Genomic DNA, 16,731 nt, shown 5'->3' with positions numbered 1-16,731 from the left:
GGCCTCCTCTTGCGGAGCTGAGATGAGCTCGTCTCGCGCCTGCTCAGCCGAGTAGCCCATCCGGAACAGCTCCAGAAGACGGTCCCTGGTCGCCGTCGATACATCCCTCTCCTTCGGAAGTCGTAGTCGTAGTCGTAGTCGTAGTTCGTAGTCGCGGTAGTTCGCGGTAGTCGTAGTTCGTAGGAAGCAGCTCCTGACAAGCATAGGATTACGATAGGATGAGGTATGTGGTAGGAACGAGGGAGTAAAAAGCCGAAGAAAAGCCGAAAATAGCGTCGATTTGTTGAACGGGAGTGGGCCAGCGGTGTTCAAGTCTTTCGTGCTACAAAACGAATTGAGCTAGGTACATGCAATTGTCTGAGCATTACTTAAACGTATTTCATACTGATAGCATATATATATCCTGTCCAAATAGTGGTTCTATCTTGAACATCAGCGGCTCCACGGCTAATTTTCGGGAGGGCCCCAATGACCAGCAATGGGGCCTGGGTTTACGTGGATAGGATATCTCCAAAACGAATTGAGCTAGCCGCTTGAAACTTTCAGACTGTTTTTAACACTATAATAAGCATATCCTGTGGACAGGATTATTGGTGACATTGTACCAAAATTTTGAGGTCCTAGCTTGTGCAGAGGGACGTGTTCAAGGCTAGTTTATCGAGGGTATTTTTCGCCCAACATCGAATTTTCTTACATTTGCCGATGAGAGTTCTCAGGTTCGCATCGATGATCAATGGCCCTGTTGCACTTGCATGACAGTAGGCTACATGGCACAAGCATGTCTATGCCGCATAGGCAGATATCTGCATAGGCAGGCCCAGGGAAGGAACATTGGGAGGTGTCATTCCCCGTTCCAGTGTACCTGAATCCGCCTATGCTAAGCATAAATGGGCAACTACATGGTATTCCAATCATGTGAATACCTTACAGACGTTTAGTTATGCTCATAAAACGTTTCTTTTTCAACAAAATACTTCAAAAATATTTACCCCATTTTTACCTTGATTTTACCTAGGTACCTGAAACCGCCTATCACTTTTCAAATTTCACAAAACCCACAACATATATGAAGGACCCATGGCCATGTATACAGAAACATATCCTAAAGTTTGCATCTAAATCGAATGAAAAACATCAAAGTCATTGCAATTATAAGGGTTGGGTAAAAATGCAAAATTTTTAGAATTGCTTGCCCTCTGAGACCCTATTTTCTTTTTTTCCAACTCTTCCAACTTCCAACTTTTTCCAACTTTTTCCAACTCATTTGCATGAATCTAAAAGTTTACGTTGAGAGGAATTGAATGGTGTTTGTCCCATCAATATCACTCATTTAGTTCCCGAGATCTGACGGGGGGCTGAATCGGCCTCCTCCACCATTTGACGTCCTCCAGAAAGCCCACCAGTAATAGGGTTAAGCACAGGAAGTTTTCACTTAAGCGGGCGCAATATGGGTCTTCTCCCCTAATCCAGTGGCGGATCCAGGTGGGGGGGGGGGCAAAATGGGCATTTGCCCCCCCCCCAAACGGCATAATTTAACATTGCACCTATGGACGAGGCATGGAAAGAATCGATAAATTGTTATGGTTTGCCCCCCCCCAAAAAAAAACTCTGAGCTGGATCCATCTCTGCCCTAATCTCAAGGAAAGTGAATGGATAAAACAGACAAAAGGAGGTCAATTTATGTACCTAACTTTTACTTACCGTAAGATTGCAGAAAATAGTCGAGCTGTCCTTGCTGCATGGGCAAAGCTTAATATCAGCCATTTTCAGACATGTATCCTGAAAAATGAGGAAGTTCAACTGTAAAGTGAACTTCAACTGTGAAGTAAACGTTCAACCTTCGGGGTCAGGGTTGTAAACGACTGGAACATCCAACCGGCATCAATCATCACATCTTGCACAGTAAATGCCTTCAAAAAAGCTTGACGCTGACTGGACTCACCTTCACTACACAATCCACAGAAACGACTCAGACTGAAGCAGAGTCACAGATTAGGAGCTCGATAAAGTAAGAGTCCTAAAGGCCAAGTGGCCTTCTAAATTCTCGTACATCGTAAGTAGGTAAGTAAGTATTTTCCATGCAAGGGAGAGAAGTACCTATCAACTGAGCGCCGTGTCTGGAACACTACGCTTCTCAGATTGAGATTCCATGGAAAATAATATAAATCCAGTCATGATGAATAGTGGACACAACTTAATACTTTTCATATCCACTCACCTTGACCTGTGCCCCATGTATGGAAGACCGCTTGAATTTTGAAATGAAATTGAAATGGGCATCAACGAAGATAGAAAGTCGGCAATCCCGGCGTAAGCACCTCTTTGCACCTAGATATCAAGCGCTTCAAACTCACCCGAAAATGAACCGAAACGAAATGAACCCGAACGTGTTTTATATTGATATAATTGGTACCTTGCCCGAACCATGGCCAAGGCGAAAACAAAACAAAACGCACCATGGCGCAAAATCGGATGCAACTTGGATGCAACTCCGTAGGATGCGAAGTATTGCGAACGCTGTTGCTAAGCTACCCCTGATGCATTGTGGGTCCTGACGTCACGGGCCGGAGCGGGTAGCCAATCAGAGCCGCCCTGTGTATTGCTCCGGCTGGGAAAAAAATGACGCCTCCCGCGTCCCCTGGCTTGAAGCTTCGGCTCCGTGTTACCTTAGTATTCTATGACCGTGCTACCAACTGACTTCGGCGGGGGTCGACCTGGCTAGTGTCGAGAAGTGGGCCCTCGGCAGCCGCACTGCGGACGGAATCAGCACAAACATGCACGTCAAGGCCTTCCACAGGGTGCCCAAGTACCTGAACCTCGACGGTCGAGTGTGCAAGAGTCGACAAGCAAGCATTAGATCCAGATCAAAATACACTTCGTTAATAAACCCATTTTCCTGAAAATTGTTCGCACCAAAATTTTCAATTTATCATTATATGCTGTACTTCTTTTATTTGATTGAAAACACTGCATGTATTCCTTGCGACTTTTTGCTCATGGATTCTAAGACTGTTCAGTTTAATTGGCTGCAAGGAATCTTGTCATTAGTTTTAGTAATAATTAATGGTATTTTACTCATCGGTATTAATGCGGTCATCGGTATACAGCAACTGCTTATAGTAGATACACAGACTTGAGAGAATACAGCTAATAAATTATTTATGTATTGGATTAAAACTATAAAATATTTCAGGTGCATCGATGCTCTGTCGTTCGCGGACGACCAGATGGTGCGTGCAGGCCGCAGACGCCTGTGGAAGGAGCCGAGCGCCCACGCGAAAAACAACCAGCGCCGCCACTACGCCGCTGTCAAGCACGTCAGGGAGACGGGCGCTACAGCAACCAGAGATGGGGATGCGGTGCTGCCTACCTGGCAGGTGGTGTCTGCTCCGGGTGCGGATGCAGAAGCGCACACAGTGGAGCAGCTGCATAGGACCTGCCCGCTGCCGGGGAGATGCCAGCAGCGGTGCAACGAGTGTCGTATCTGCGTCCACCAGATGCAGTGCGACTGCTGACTGGATGGGCCAGCAAGCCATATGTTAAAGGGACCCTCCGGCCTCCCACCTTCAAAAAAGTTAATGAATTGGCATGGAAGTGATGTCCCTTGGTTCAGAAAGAGCGAAAACGAATATCTACCAAATTTCACCGAAAAATATTCACTGGTTTTCAAGATATTAGGCTTTTACTTTTGTTTACTTTTTGGGATCTCCCTGTTACTAGCGACTTTATTTGGAAGCAATAATTTGGCAGCCTTAAAGTGCGGCAGACGTTGCGCGCAAAGCAGCGTATACCACCACGTGTTAACGATGGTTTTTAGTCTAAGATTTAAAAATCGTTAGATCTCCGCTGACGTCACAAATTCTAAGGGGGCATACCAATGCATTAGCCCCTTAGAATCCGAAAACTGCAAGTTTGAAATTCCATATCTTCGAATTAAAGCATTTCTCGATGTTGTGAGTGCCCAAACCGGTATTTGCAGGCCATGGCCACCAGATTGGCTATCTCAACTCAAAACTAATATTAAGGTGGGAGGGTCCCTTTAACATAACTATGCACCTGGTATGCATGCTGGACCCTGATGCTCTGCCACTAACGTCTCAGCCTTCAGGTTCAGTCACGGTGGAGGTGGAGCCGGACCCGCTGCCGCTCCTCATGCCCTCCGTCAGCCGCCCTCTGACAGCTACAGACCCAGCGCTGCTGGTCAGGAAGGGGGAGATCGTGGAGGCTATCCCCAGCCTCCCAGAGGATGTCCTGGCGTCGGTGGCCGAACATTTTCGCCAGATTGACCAGTTGATGGCGATGGCCGCCACCCGAGCCGCACACTAGCAAGCCGCACATAAGCCTCTGCCAGCTCCTGCTAAGGACCAGCGCGCCTGCAGCGCCCAGATCGCCAGGCAGCCCCGGTTCCGGTCCGTCCGCGTCAGTCGACGTCCTGCAGCCGCGGCGGTGACCTCCGCTGACATCCAAGAGTGGGCGGGACACGGTGGAGAGTCTCTTCGCCAACGATATCGGCCGCCAACGCCCCACCCCCCACCCAAGCCGACCATACGTGCGCCACTTAAAAAAACAAAACGATGTCTGTGGCACAATAAAAAGAGTTTTCACATGTATGCTTGTATTGTACTGGTATAGGTATACATAGAACACTGTTACTAGGTTTGGTTCGGTTTCGAATTCGCGTTCGCTAATCGGGTTTCGATACTCGCGGTTGTCGGCTACAGCTGGATTTGCTCCTGCCGGGGGACGATGTCGGTCGGGTCCTGTCACTGGCGACACTAGGGCACGTGGCAACTGATCGGGGCACTATGCTTTAACTCTGGTCCATAACTGGCCAGGGCTCATAACTAAAAAACTAAATGAGATACAGACGTGTTTTTGGGCTCAAACGAAACGTTGGAGACTAACGATCATTTAAAGTGCAAAATGTGTCGGACCAGATGCTTATGTACTTGTTTATGACGTCACACGTGTCACGAAACATATAAAAATATTGTCATGTTCTAGCTATGAATGCACGAACATTTAGGTATCTATAAATTTAGAATAATCGCAAGTCTTAGCAAGGCTCATCGACGAGGCAAGTCAAGTTTGCGGACATGACCGTGTTAATTAGCGTTGATAACCTCATGTGACCTTGAATGTTCTTATAGTTATAAGACTTATTCATATAGGACCTACAATCTTTATATTTATTTCAAAAACATTTTAAACGCATGTTTTGATATCAACTTGATGTTAAAGGGACCCTCCCACCTTCAAAAAAGTTTATGAATTGGCATGAAAGTGATGTCGCTCGGTTCAGAAAGAGCGAAAACGAATATCTACCAAATTTCACCGAAAAAATATTCACCGGTATTCAAGATATTAGACTTTTACTTTTGTTTACTTTTTTTGGGATCTCCGCTGTTTCTAGCGACTTTATTTTAGAAGTGCGGCGTTTGCGGCAGATGTTGCGCGCAAATAGCATATACCACCGCGTGCTACAAAACGTTTTAGTCAAACATTTCAAAATCGTTAGATATTTGCGCTGACGTCACACATTCAGAGGGGTATTCCTAAGCATTAGCCCCTCTGAATCAAAATGCTGCAATTTTGAAATTCAATATTTCCGATTTAAGGCATTTCTCGATGTTGTGAGTGCCGAAACCGGTAATTGTGAGCCAGGGACCCCATTTTGGCTATCTCAACTCAAATCTAATGTTAAGGTGGGAGGGTCCCTTTAACCCGGTCTCCACTTTAGTAAGTCCAGAGTCTTGTATGTTTTACGTCACATGACGTCAGGGGCGGATCCAGCTTATCCGTTTGGAGAGGGCAAATGTTTCCGACCCATTCGGCGACCCCGACCCACCGCCGCGCCGGTGACTTTACAACGCTTCACTACGTCTGCAATCTGCATGCGTGTAGTTCAGGGATTTCCATCTGTTATCAGCATACCGACCTAAAGAATGAGCAGCGAGCGGTCAGCTCCATCCCTCAGAATGGTTGTGACGGAAAGACCTGCTTTTCGTCCAGATAGGCATCGACGCCGTATTATGTTTATCATCACCAAAAGCTTTGGGAGCGGAAAAGGATAGTCTTGCCCACACGACTCAGCTATGGGGAGGGCAAATACCCACCATGCCCCTCACTGGATCCGCCATTGCATGACGTGAAATGGTAGAATGTATCCCAAAACTTCTTACCAATTCCTATTGTATGGTGCGTTATGTAACATGCAACGTGCACGTAAAAGCACTTCATTGCCATACTAACTGACGCTTACTGAAGCAAAGGGATACTTTTTCATAAAGGTGGACAGCACTAATGATACCATACCACCTACGTCGAACGTATTAATACTGACTGAAGAGGCCGATAGTAACCCTGCCGATCATCGTGATCAGCGATGCGTGCTGTGGCCGGTCTCATACAGTCACTTTTCAGTTCACAGTCCCATCGCAAACTGGGCACAATGAATATTCTATTGCGCTCCATCAGATACTAAGATATGTTTATAAACTATCAAGCAAGGATGTGTAGCGACCATACAGCTCCAGAGCCCATCTATGAATTTCCTGCAATAGCCATGGAGTGGAAAGTTCCTGTTATAGACCTATAGGTACTATTTACACCGATAATGCTGTTGATATTTAGGAAATGTATATTTCATAGGAATGCTAGCAGTTTTTGAATGAACAACTGTCATTCACCGACATTGTCCGGTCTCCGGTTCCGGAGACCCTTTATTTTCTTCTCGCGACACATGAAAATGCAACTGGCACGTGTCGTGGGGGGGGGGGTCGTGCCGTCAGCTAATTACGCCCCAGGGTACGCCAGGTCGCACACAGGTCGGCGACCTTCCATTGGCCACCAGCTCGTCACAATAGACGAGAGAATGAACGAGGAGTACTGGCATTTTCCCTTAACGCACGCTAGAGCCCGTCCCATGGCTCAGCAGGAACAGAAATGACTCATTCAAAAAAGTGTTCACCCCCAACACCGGCGCAATCAGGCGCAGCTGAAATTTTGAGGACATGTAGACAACTCCTTGACCTACAGTGTGGCGGTAGTCTGAGACCGTACACTAGCGTACAATTTTTTGTAGCTCTAAAAGAACATTTACATTTTTCAAAAAAGTGTGCCAGTGTAAGGGCTGACGCAAATAAATAAATGTAACACCTATATGCATTATAATTATATAAATTGTGACTCATTATAAAGCCAAAAGTTCGCGCTATCGTTTGGTACCCAAATTATATAGTTTTGTCAATCCAAAGCTCGAAGATGTTGACGTGAAGCAAGGCGACTGTTTCTGCGTTTGTTCGCCGAAGTTTAGGTTTTGAGAGTTGTCTGACTTTGTTGTACATTTTCAACCTTTTTAAAAGTAAAGAGAATAAAAGCTTCCGTCGTTAAAGATGCTCTGATCATTTTTGAACACGATAGTGGCCAAATGAAAACGTTTAAAAATAGTCGATATTTCGCGTCCTGGCCAGTTTTTGGCCAGAGTTAAAACACGGTGCGGGGGTCGGACGCAAGGCCGGCGCAGCACAATTGAGTGAAGGGTAGGACGAATTTTGGTAGGAATTTCTAGGATAACTACTAGAAAACCTACTACATGTAGTCGGGACTAGCATAAGTTAAGTTTAAACTAGAATATGGTAGCGTTTATGGTAGGCGGTCATGACGCGCACGTGACATTCATTTCTTACATTTCTCGAATAACAGGTTTTAGAAGGCCGATTAGTGGGCAGATACACTAGGTTAGCTATTAGATCATTAGATATTAGCTATAGACTATTAGATTATCGGTTATACAATCATTCAAGAATCTACATTATTAAATTCAAGTCAAAATCGCGCGTCTCTTCCAGGATTCGAACTCAGGGTCCTCAGATTCGTGGTTCGAAACGCTACCGACTGCGCTACCGAGGACCGCGCGACGGCGACCGGAGAGGCGCGTCTCGGGTGCTGGCGTGCAGAGAAATCTTAAAGGGATTATCAGGGTTTAAAAATTGACAGGAATCGGCATAAATTTCCAATCAATGAACTCCCCAGACTCTGCCGATTCTAAATATATGCATAAAATGTAAATCGGTACCAAAATTTGCGAGATATAGCCGTTTCAAAATTGACAAAATTGTACTTACTCACGCAAAACAAGTACTTGGGCGGCCAAGTTGGCCCATCACTAAAATGTAAACAAAGAGCAGCCTTGGGAAATTTCGCCAAGGCCGCCGCACCGCACTGTCGATTTCCACAAGACGGGCATTGTCTGTTTTGTTTTTGTCTGTTGTTTTTAGGGCCTTGCAACAAGATTTCAGTGCTTGGCATTGAATTTGGATATGAACAAATTGAAGATTTGCTTTTCAATAAGACAGCAAGAGTTATCAACATTGCCAAAGTTATTATTTTGATTTTGATTTGGGTGTGATTTGAATAGCTTGAGCTTGTTTGCTGATCATCAAATCTTGATTAATATCATTTACTATATTATAAATCCTAAAAAGTCCGCCGCCCACGCCGTCGGGGTTACTCCCTAAAAGGCTTATTACGGCGCCATCGATTGACGCAGGATGGTGAAATTTTTACCAGTCGTGGGTCACGTAAAAAAACAGGTCGTATTAAATTTTGGGCACGATATGGCTGGGGGTGCGCCCGTGGCGCGTGCTCATGTGCGCCATAGGGTTAGCATTAGAATCGGCAAAAACAGGCTATTGCTCGGAAATGGTAAGGGCTACGGGGGTGAAATTTTCATGCCAAGTCGAGCGCGTGCACTCATTTGTCGTATTAAATTTTCGACGGTGTGGGTTCAGCGGTGTGCACGTGGTGGGGCCGCGACCGGCGCCGAGCAGAGGGCACGTGCTTTAGGCTCAGTTGTTCGCTTGCAGAACTGAGCGAAATCAGAGCCGGGAGGTCGTTGACCTTTGACAACGAAGGCCGACACAAGGCACCGCTCGCCAAGGGGATTCGCCAGTAAATACAATTAATTTGTTCTTGCAATATCTCAGCCGTTTCTGGGCCGATTTAGCTGAAACTTGGTAGTGTAGGGTATGGTAGGGTAGGGTAGGGTAGGGTAGGGGTAGGGTAGTGTAGGGTAGGGTAGGGGATTGTAGGGTAGGGGATTGTAGGGTAGGGTAGGGTAGGGGATTGTAGGGTAGGGTAGGGTAGGGTAGGGTAGGGTAGGGTAGGGCTAAGGTAGGGTAGGGTAGGGTAGTGTAGGGGTAGAGTAGGGTAGGGTAGGGTAGTGTAAGGTTAAGGTAGGGTAGGGTAGGGTAGGGTAGGGTAGGGGATTGTAGGGTAGGATAGGGTATAGGGTAGGGGATTGTAGGGTAGCGTAGGGTAGGGTAGGGTAGGGGTAGGGTAGGGTAGGGTAGTGTATGAGTTGGGGTAGTGTAGGGTAGTGTAGGGGTAGGGTAGGGTAGGGTAGGGTAGGGTAGGGTAGGGTAGGGATTGTAGGGTAGGGTAGGGTAGGGTAGGGTAGGGTAGGGTAGGGGATTGTAGGGTAGGGTAGGGTAGGGTAGTGTAGGTTAGGGTAGGGTAGTGTAGGGGTAGGGTAGGGTAGGGTAGTGTAGGGGTAGGGTAGTGTAGGGGTAGGGTAGGGTAGTGTAGGGTAGGTTAGGGTAGGGTAGTGTAGGGGTAGGGTAGGGTAGGGGTAGGGTAGGGTAGGGTAGGGTAGGGTAAGGTTAAGTTAAAAAAGGACCTAACCAACAAAACACTTGAACACCCCGCACCTATCACCAACCCTTACAGTTTAATTAAAAACGGCTACCCAAATCTATCCAAATAATACATCTAAAAATACAAATCAATCCCTCAAACCAATGCACCCGTAACATAACATAAATCAAAACATACAGTTATCGCGTAAACCTGTACCTCTAGTATCATTTAAATGTCAACAATTTTCAAGGGTAAATTTGAGTGTTTTATTTCAATAAATTGAAATGTAAGTGCATCAGGCACAAGAGCTAAGTTTCAATCTGATTATTTTGTCAAGAGTGGTCAATCTAATGTAACGTCTTGCGAGAAAGCTTACCTGAGTGACTGAAGAAAGCGCTACCTACAGTTTTTCAAGATCTATGTTGATCTGTTTTTTTCGAACAACAGGTTGTACAACATGATGTTGTGACATGACCTCTGTGTCCTGTACGTCTCCCCTGCTGCTGCAGCAGAGCCCCGGCTTCAACTATAGTTTGTTATGGGTGGGCTCTCCGTGAACGTCTTGGTGCGTTTCTACATATTGCTGCTGTGAAAGGACGGTACATGAAAAAATATGTAACTTGTATGTTTTTTATTGCCCTGGTACCTACTTAATGTATATTTTTGTTGTTTATGAGTGATAAATGAATAAATTTTGAGGAAAATTGAGGCATTTCAGTTTTAGTTTGTGGAACAGAACAGAAGAAGCTGCTGAGTGCGGATCATGCTTCAATTGAGAGAATCATCCTCAGTTATCTACATATAGGCATGCTTTGTAAGCTCCTTGCATTTTGCCAGCTTCTACTTGCTAGTCAAAGTTGTAAGAAGGGTTAGGGAGAACAATTGGTACACATGCTACCATGTGCAATCACCAAACGAATGAACGTGAGGGCCAAGTCCTTCACACAGCATGGATGCTTATAGGTACTGCACTAATGTATAATGTTCATTATGTTCATATTAGCAACTCACCCAGGCAGCCTGCCTTGTGGTATTTCTGAGTTTAAGATTTTGTAAGACTCACACTAATCATAAGGTCAATATCACTAATCATAAGATATTGATATGTGTGGATGAACAATGTGCAAAGGGGTCGCACGTGCCTGCTCAGTGCTCAGCCATGGATGCACGTGCCTTCTCAACAATGGGCGTGCTTGCAGACATCTCCATGGACGAACAATGTGCAAAGGGGGGGGCGTGCCTCCGCGGCCGCCTGTTGGCTCAGCCGCTGCTGCTGCTTGGCGCCGCTGCTGAGCGCTGCCGGAGACGCCGCTCGCTGCCGGAGCTGCCGGAACAGTCACCGGAGCTGCCGCCCGCTGCCGGAGCTGCGGGAGCCGGGCCCGCCGCTCATCTGTCAGGACCGCCGACGGCAGCACGCCCGTCTGTCAGGGTCTGTTAGTGCCGGCAGTGGACGCGCGCGGGTGCGGGCCGGGTACGGACGCGCGCGAGTGCGCGCCGGTACGTGCCGGGTACGAACTCGCTTGGGTGCGCCCCGGCTGTGGACGCGCGCAGGTGCGCGCCGGGTACGGACGCGGCGTGCTCGCCGGGTAAGGACGCGGCGCGCGCTTGCGTGCCGACGATGGGCGCGCGCGCGTGCATGCCGGCCATGGCCGCGCGCGTGCGCCCCAGCCATGGACGCGCGCTAATGCGCGCCGGCGATGGGCACGCACGTGCCTGCTCGGCAATGGATGAGCGACGAGCGTGCCTTCTCGGAAATGAGTATACATGCAGACATTTCATGGATGAACGCTTTCAATATGTTCAATGTGTTGAGACGGATCTGAGTAAACTGGAGAGAAACTAGGATAGTTTTAGTCCTGCTCAACTAGTTCTGCCAATAAGTACAAACACCACCTTGCTGCCAACTGCTTACCAAATACCGCATCTGTTGTACCCTTGCATGATGCATATGTACATACAGAAAAAAATACAGTCTGTTGAAATCTGAAAACATACACTGTTGAGCACTGTGGATGAATCTGTATGAACCCTGTGGCTCAGCGAAACCTTCTGGCCCAGGTTATAATTGACAGTGAATTAGGAATCAATCCTTGCGAAGAGAAAATAGATCATTGTGCTTTAGATGAGCATAATGAAGAAGCGTTCCTGAAGTTGAGTTAGTGACTTTCCATCATCCATGCCAGATGGCCAAAACACACCATTTCAATACTGTCCCAAAAATATATTTCAAAACACTTATTGCATGGCTATACACACCAGCTTACTCAGTCACCACACTCAAACCAAGGCCATATAAGGGTAGCAGTATAGCAGGCGTCACACTTGTTTTTTTGCAACCATGAACGAATGAAGAGAGGCGCTGTAGGTTAGGTTTGGTTTGGTAAGGTTTGGTGAGAAAGCATCTCTGGGTATAGCGCATCTCCTTGGTTGCAAAAAGAAGTGTGACGCCAGCTTTATGACTACCCATATAAGTAGACTCAAACACAGTCTACTGATACAAACGTCACTGGTCTCAAGTCTGCGCTCAATGCACCAGATGTACACTACTCACAATACGTCAGGACTCAACGTCAGCCACCAATTTTCTACATCAAAATTCATATCAGGTTTTCAAAGTAACAATGTATGTGCCACTTCTGTACTTTGTGCTACAAACACAGAATAAATGATATCAGTCAGCAATGCATTGCTCATTGTCAGCCAAAATCTGCAAAGTCAGTCCGCAGGCTTTGCAAGTAAGTGCAAAGTCTGCGGAGATCAGTTGCTTTACACACCACCAATATCATGCTGCAATGTGCTCAAAACATGCCTATACACCAACAACAAAGCACAACCATGAAGCACCACTGATAACACTTAACCTCAAAGCACACAACATGATAATTTATTTATTTTGAGTACCTACAGAAACAGAATGTCTCAAGGCCACTCGTGCTCACTCCGAAATCTGCCAGTCGCTCAGCCTTGAACATTGACATTATTTCATCTGAAATCTATTTTCTTCACTTGATCAAAGTTGATCTGCGTCATACATCTTACAACGGATGTCTCGAATTATTGGTAACGTTCAGCACTTAGCATTAAAAATGATAGGTAACTTTGATTCAACACTAGTTCCATCCAAGCTTCTTCATTGCTTGAGCTATATCACTTTCAAGTTTAATTACTTGAACTAAGACATTCTTGAATTACACTCGGGATGAGCTTAGTTTGAACGCACACAACACAATTTTTTAATTTGAATTATTTTGATAACCCACCACTGGCGGTCGCAGCCGCTAGCAAAAGGGGGGGCCAAAGTCACACTCGCGGGACGTAACATTTATCCGTCACCGGGAGGGGGGGGGGGTGATCGGCTAATTTTTACGTCCACGAGGCGCCGCACAGTTGGCATTACTTATGTTTCATCCATCTCATTCTTGCGTGAAATCTTTGAGCTCAATTTAAGGCAAAATCACCAGTTCCATTTACCGTCTCACGGTGTGCCCACCGGTCGGGCCGCTGCACCATGACGACGGATCGGTGTAGCATAGGTATACTGGGAGGTCAGGCACGCGTATTCATGACCTTACCACTATAAAACAATTCGGAAAAGTACAGATACCTCTTGCTAAAAAGTACAGATACCTCTTGCTTTGAACAAGCATGTGAAACCCAGAGAGCATTTTTAGACTATGGCATTTACCCATATATGTAGGTACCTAGTTGTGTGGCGGCGGGAGAGAGTAGGTACACCGACCTCTGGAGACCCCCACAGGTTCCGAGCTTTCAGAATTGGCATCTGAGGGCCGCGCGCGACTCCTGCGGGGCTTCGCAACGGCTCTGTTGGGGCTCACTCAACCTGCCTGGTCCTACTGCTAAAAAGACTGGCCCTGAGCCCTAAGGACTTCATCAGTCTCTGCCAGCCCCAGGACCCACACCGGCTCATGGGGTCCCGACGTCGAAATATGAGGGAATCAGCGCGGGACCATCAGAACGTAAAGCAATCTCGATCAGGACCAACGTAAGGCTGTGCCGGAGACTGCGTGAGCCCTCTGATCTTCAGAAACCCACCCATGTATGCTTTCATGTAGAGGCCAGTTTAGGGCCCTCAGAAACCAGTACATGGCCTGCAAACTACAAAGGCCAGTAGTTTGAGACCATCAGAGACCGATTTGGGCTCTCAGAGGCTAATATGGGTCCTTACTCATTACAGGCCAACATGGGCCCTCAGAGGTCAGCGTGGGGCCCTAAAAGACCGGCATGAGCCGTCGTTGGACCCCAGAGGCCAGCAGAGGGCCCTCAAAGGCCAAGATGGGCCCTCCTCAGAGGCCAATGCAGACCCTTGGAGGCCGGCATCGGGTCTTCAGCAGACAGTGCGGGGCTCTTATAGTTATTGGCACCTAAAGGTTCGTCTTGGGACACCAGAGACAGAAATAAGGCCACCAGAGACCGGTGTGAGACCCTCAGACGCCGGTTGAGACCCCTGAGGCCGGTTAGGGGCCCTCATAGGCCAAATGTGGGGCCTCAGAGGTTGATGTAGGCTCTTAGCGGTCAACGTGGGCGCTTGACCACCACTGAAGTTCCCTCAGAGGTCAGTGTAGGACGCTCAAAGACCGGTGTGGGAGCTATATTAATAGCTGGGCGTGGGTTTTTTTAGCCTCGTGACGATCGAATAATTGCCAGGGCCCCATACACCTATATGGGGGCCCATTGGTTGTTTGAGGGGGGGCAAATGATATGATGGCCCCCTTTATTGACCTTTGGGGGCATGGCCCTGATGCCCCTCCCCCCGGCCCCCCGCGACCGCCACTGTGTACACATGTACACATGTACACATGTACACACATGTACACATGTACACATTACACACATGCCTCTGAGATTGCATACTAGCTCATGCAAACTCTATGCAGGCCCCGGAGGTCCCCCGCTAATCCTTAAGAAACCAAGCCGGCATACGGCGTCACCACCGGGCTTCTGAGGTGCACAGCACCAACCCATGAGGTCTTACTTTAGTGTCTTGGAGCCCATCTCCTTTAGCAGGGCCCACCCGCCACTGCCGAAGAGGGTCTCATGCCAGCCATTGCTGAATGCTGGGCCTACGAGAGCCTCAAGTAAACCCACGCTGATATTCCATATTGATATAAGATCCGGCCATACTCGTGAACCGGTGCCAGCGACGCTGACCGCCAAATTGACAGAATGCGAAACTGAGCCCACTCATGAGTGAAATTTACGTCCTTTGATGGCGCAAGAAAGAAAATGAAACATACGAAAAGCTTTTCTATGACTTTTGTTCGATCTGAAAGGTGGGGCCAAAAGATAGTATGGCCCCACCTTTCAGCACCAAAGGGGGGGCCATGGCCCCCGTGGCCCCCCCCCCCTGCGACCGCCAGTGTAACCCACAGGATATCTAGAATGAGAAGCTGAGAAGAATGAGAAGAAGGTTGTGTTCGTTGTGTTACGGACCTATGCTATATTTCCCTATTTTGTCTTGGGAAAATATAATGGAGCATGTAATCCATTATATTTTCCCTAGATCCATTATATTTTCCCTAGAAATATTTAGAAAAGTCTCCGCTAGTGTAAACCCTATGGGCGTTTAGAGATGGACCACCAAGTACTCGCAAGTTTACGCGGCTGGCAGCCGCGAAAACTTTGGAGGCCCACCATTGGAAAATTAGGCAATTTTGAGACGAATGACTTTGGATTGGGGCTTCAGTCACCTTCTTCTACACGTTTCACTGAGTAAGTCCGAAATTTTGGAAAAAACCCTGATAATACCTTTAACCCTGTACGCCGTAGAAGATCGGCTAGGTTTCGTGAAAAATGGTAGATGAATTGTCGAAAGAAAATTCGTCATCTATCATCAGAGACCATTACAATATTTTTATTACTTGTAACTTTATTTCAAAATAAAATTTTCAAAAATTGCAACTGTTGGCAAGTAGCTTTGAAGCGATTGTGGCTCACCGCGCCATTATTGTCCCGAGGCCCCCTTATGATGTCATCAAAAGTGGTGTGACATGGGCCTGGGCAAAGGCACCTACAATTGAAGAAAGTCTCATCCTGTATTACCGTAATAAGTCTATTTTCTTCACTACTTGCATCGCTTATGCATCGGCATTCATAAAATATAGTAGTATGGTAACCATAATCGGCACCTTTCAGGGCCTGCGCAAGGCCCTCTAACCAGGCATGGACATCGGCCAATCGGGGCGAATCACGGCCGGCGGGAGGATGACGTCATCGGCCCATACTCCGCCGACTCCGCACACCCACGGTAGCGAAACTAAATGGTGTTTGCACCAATTGTTTCGTGATCGATTTTATTCAACTGGAATGCAGTAAACGTTCAGCGGCTTCTCACCCGTTTGACTCAATATCCTTGAAACCTTTCAACAGCAAAAAATTGCAGCCAACTTTCGCTAATTTGCGGTTAGTGCCGACGGTGCCGACTGCTGTACTTAAACCGTGGCAAACGGGTAGATAGAAAGGCGACCAAAACACACCATCTGTTTTCGTACTCGATTATTAGCATGTCAAAGGTTGATATAAATGTCAAGCTATGCACAATGCACATTCGTGGCTAGACAGCATAGAAGTTAGATTTTAGAACCCAAAGTACTGTTCGAGTTCAATCGCGGATCCAGCCTGGAGTTTGGGAAGGGGGGGGGGGGGTACTGTTCGTCGACGGCGGATGGGGACTGTCAAGGCTATAGAACTCCAGGTAAGGACACCAGCCGTTTGACCTTGAACGCCGCCGGCCGGCCGATGACGTCATTGGAGGCAAGCCGGCTCGGCGGACACACAAGGCGAATGCATAACGGAGGGGCGTTGGAACGTTGCGGGAGCCGGGGAGATATTTTAATGTGGTTGTATACCACCATTGTTATGTTTATTGATCTACAGACTGCATTCTTTTAAACCTCGATGCACTCTAGGCCTGGATGGTTCGTACATTCGTGGAACGATCACCCCGTCCGAAGTCCGTGGTCGAAGCTGTCATAGTATTAAAGACACTAAGACGGGTGCAATAACGGCGATCCGATCCCGTCTCTGGCGAATCTAGAGGGGTCGTAAGGACCCAGGCCGAATCTGACCGTCTAT

General features: G+C 47.4%; 1 long non-coding RNA gene across 1 annotated transcript; it reads right to left on the bottom strand.

The window, feature by feature from the left end:
* Positions 1–4: 4 nt before the first annotated feature.
* On the bottom strand, positions 5–2,474 carry LOC122390916. The gene is made up of 3 exons (XR_006258249.1): positions 2,355–2,474; positions 1,702–1,779; positions 5–193 (listed from the first exon to the last, which is right to left on the bottom strand). It is a non-coding gene; the product is annotated as an uncharacterized LOC122390916 (long non-coding RNA).
* Between the last annotated feature and the right edge of the window lie 14,257 nt (positions 2,475–16,731).

Source organism: Amphibalanus amphitrite, unplaced genomic scaffold, assembly GCF_019059575.1.
Source record: "Amphibalanus amphitrite isolate SeventyFive unplaced genomic scaffold, NRLGWU_Aamphi_draft 000415F_arrow, whole genome shotgun sequence".
In the NCBI taxonomy this organism is placed as follows: Eukaryota; Metazoa; Arthropoda; class Thecostraca; order Balanomorpha; family Balanidae; genus Amphibalanus; species Amphibalanus amphitrite.
This window is presented reverse-complemented; position numbering and strand designations above follow the sequence as displayed.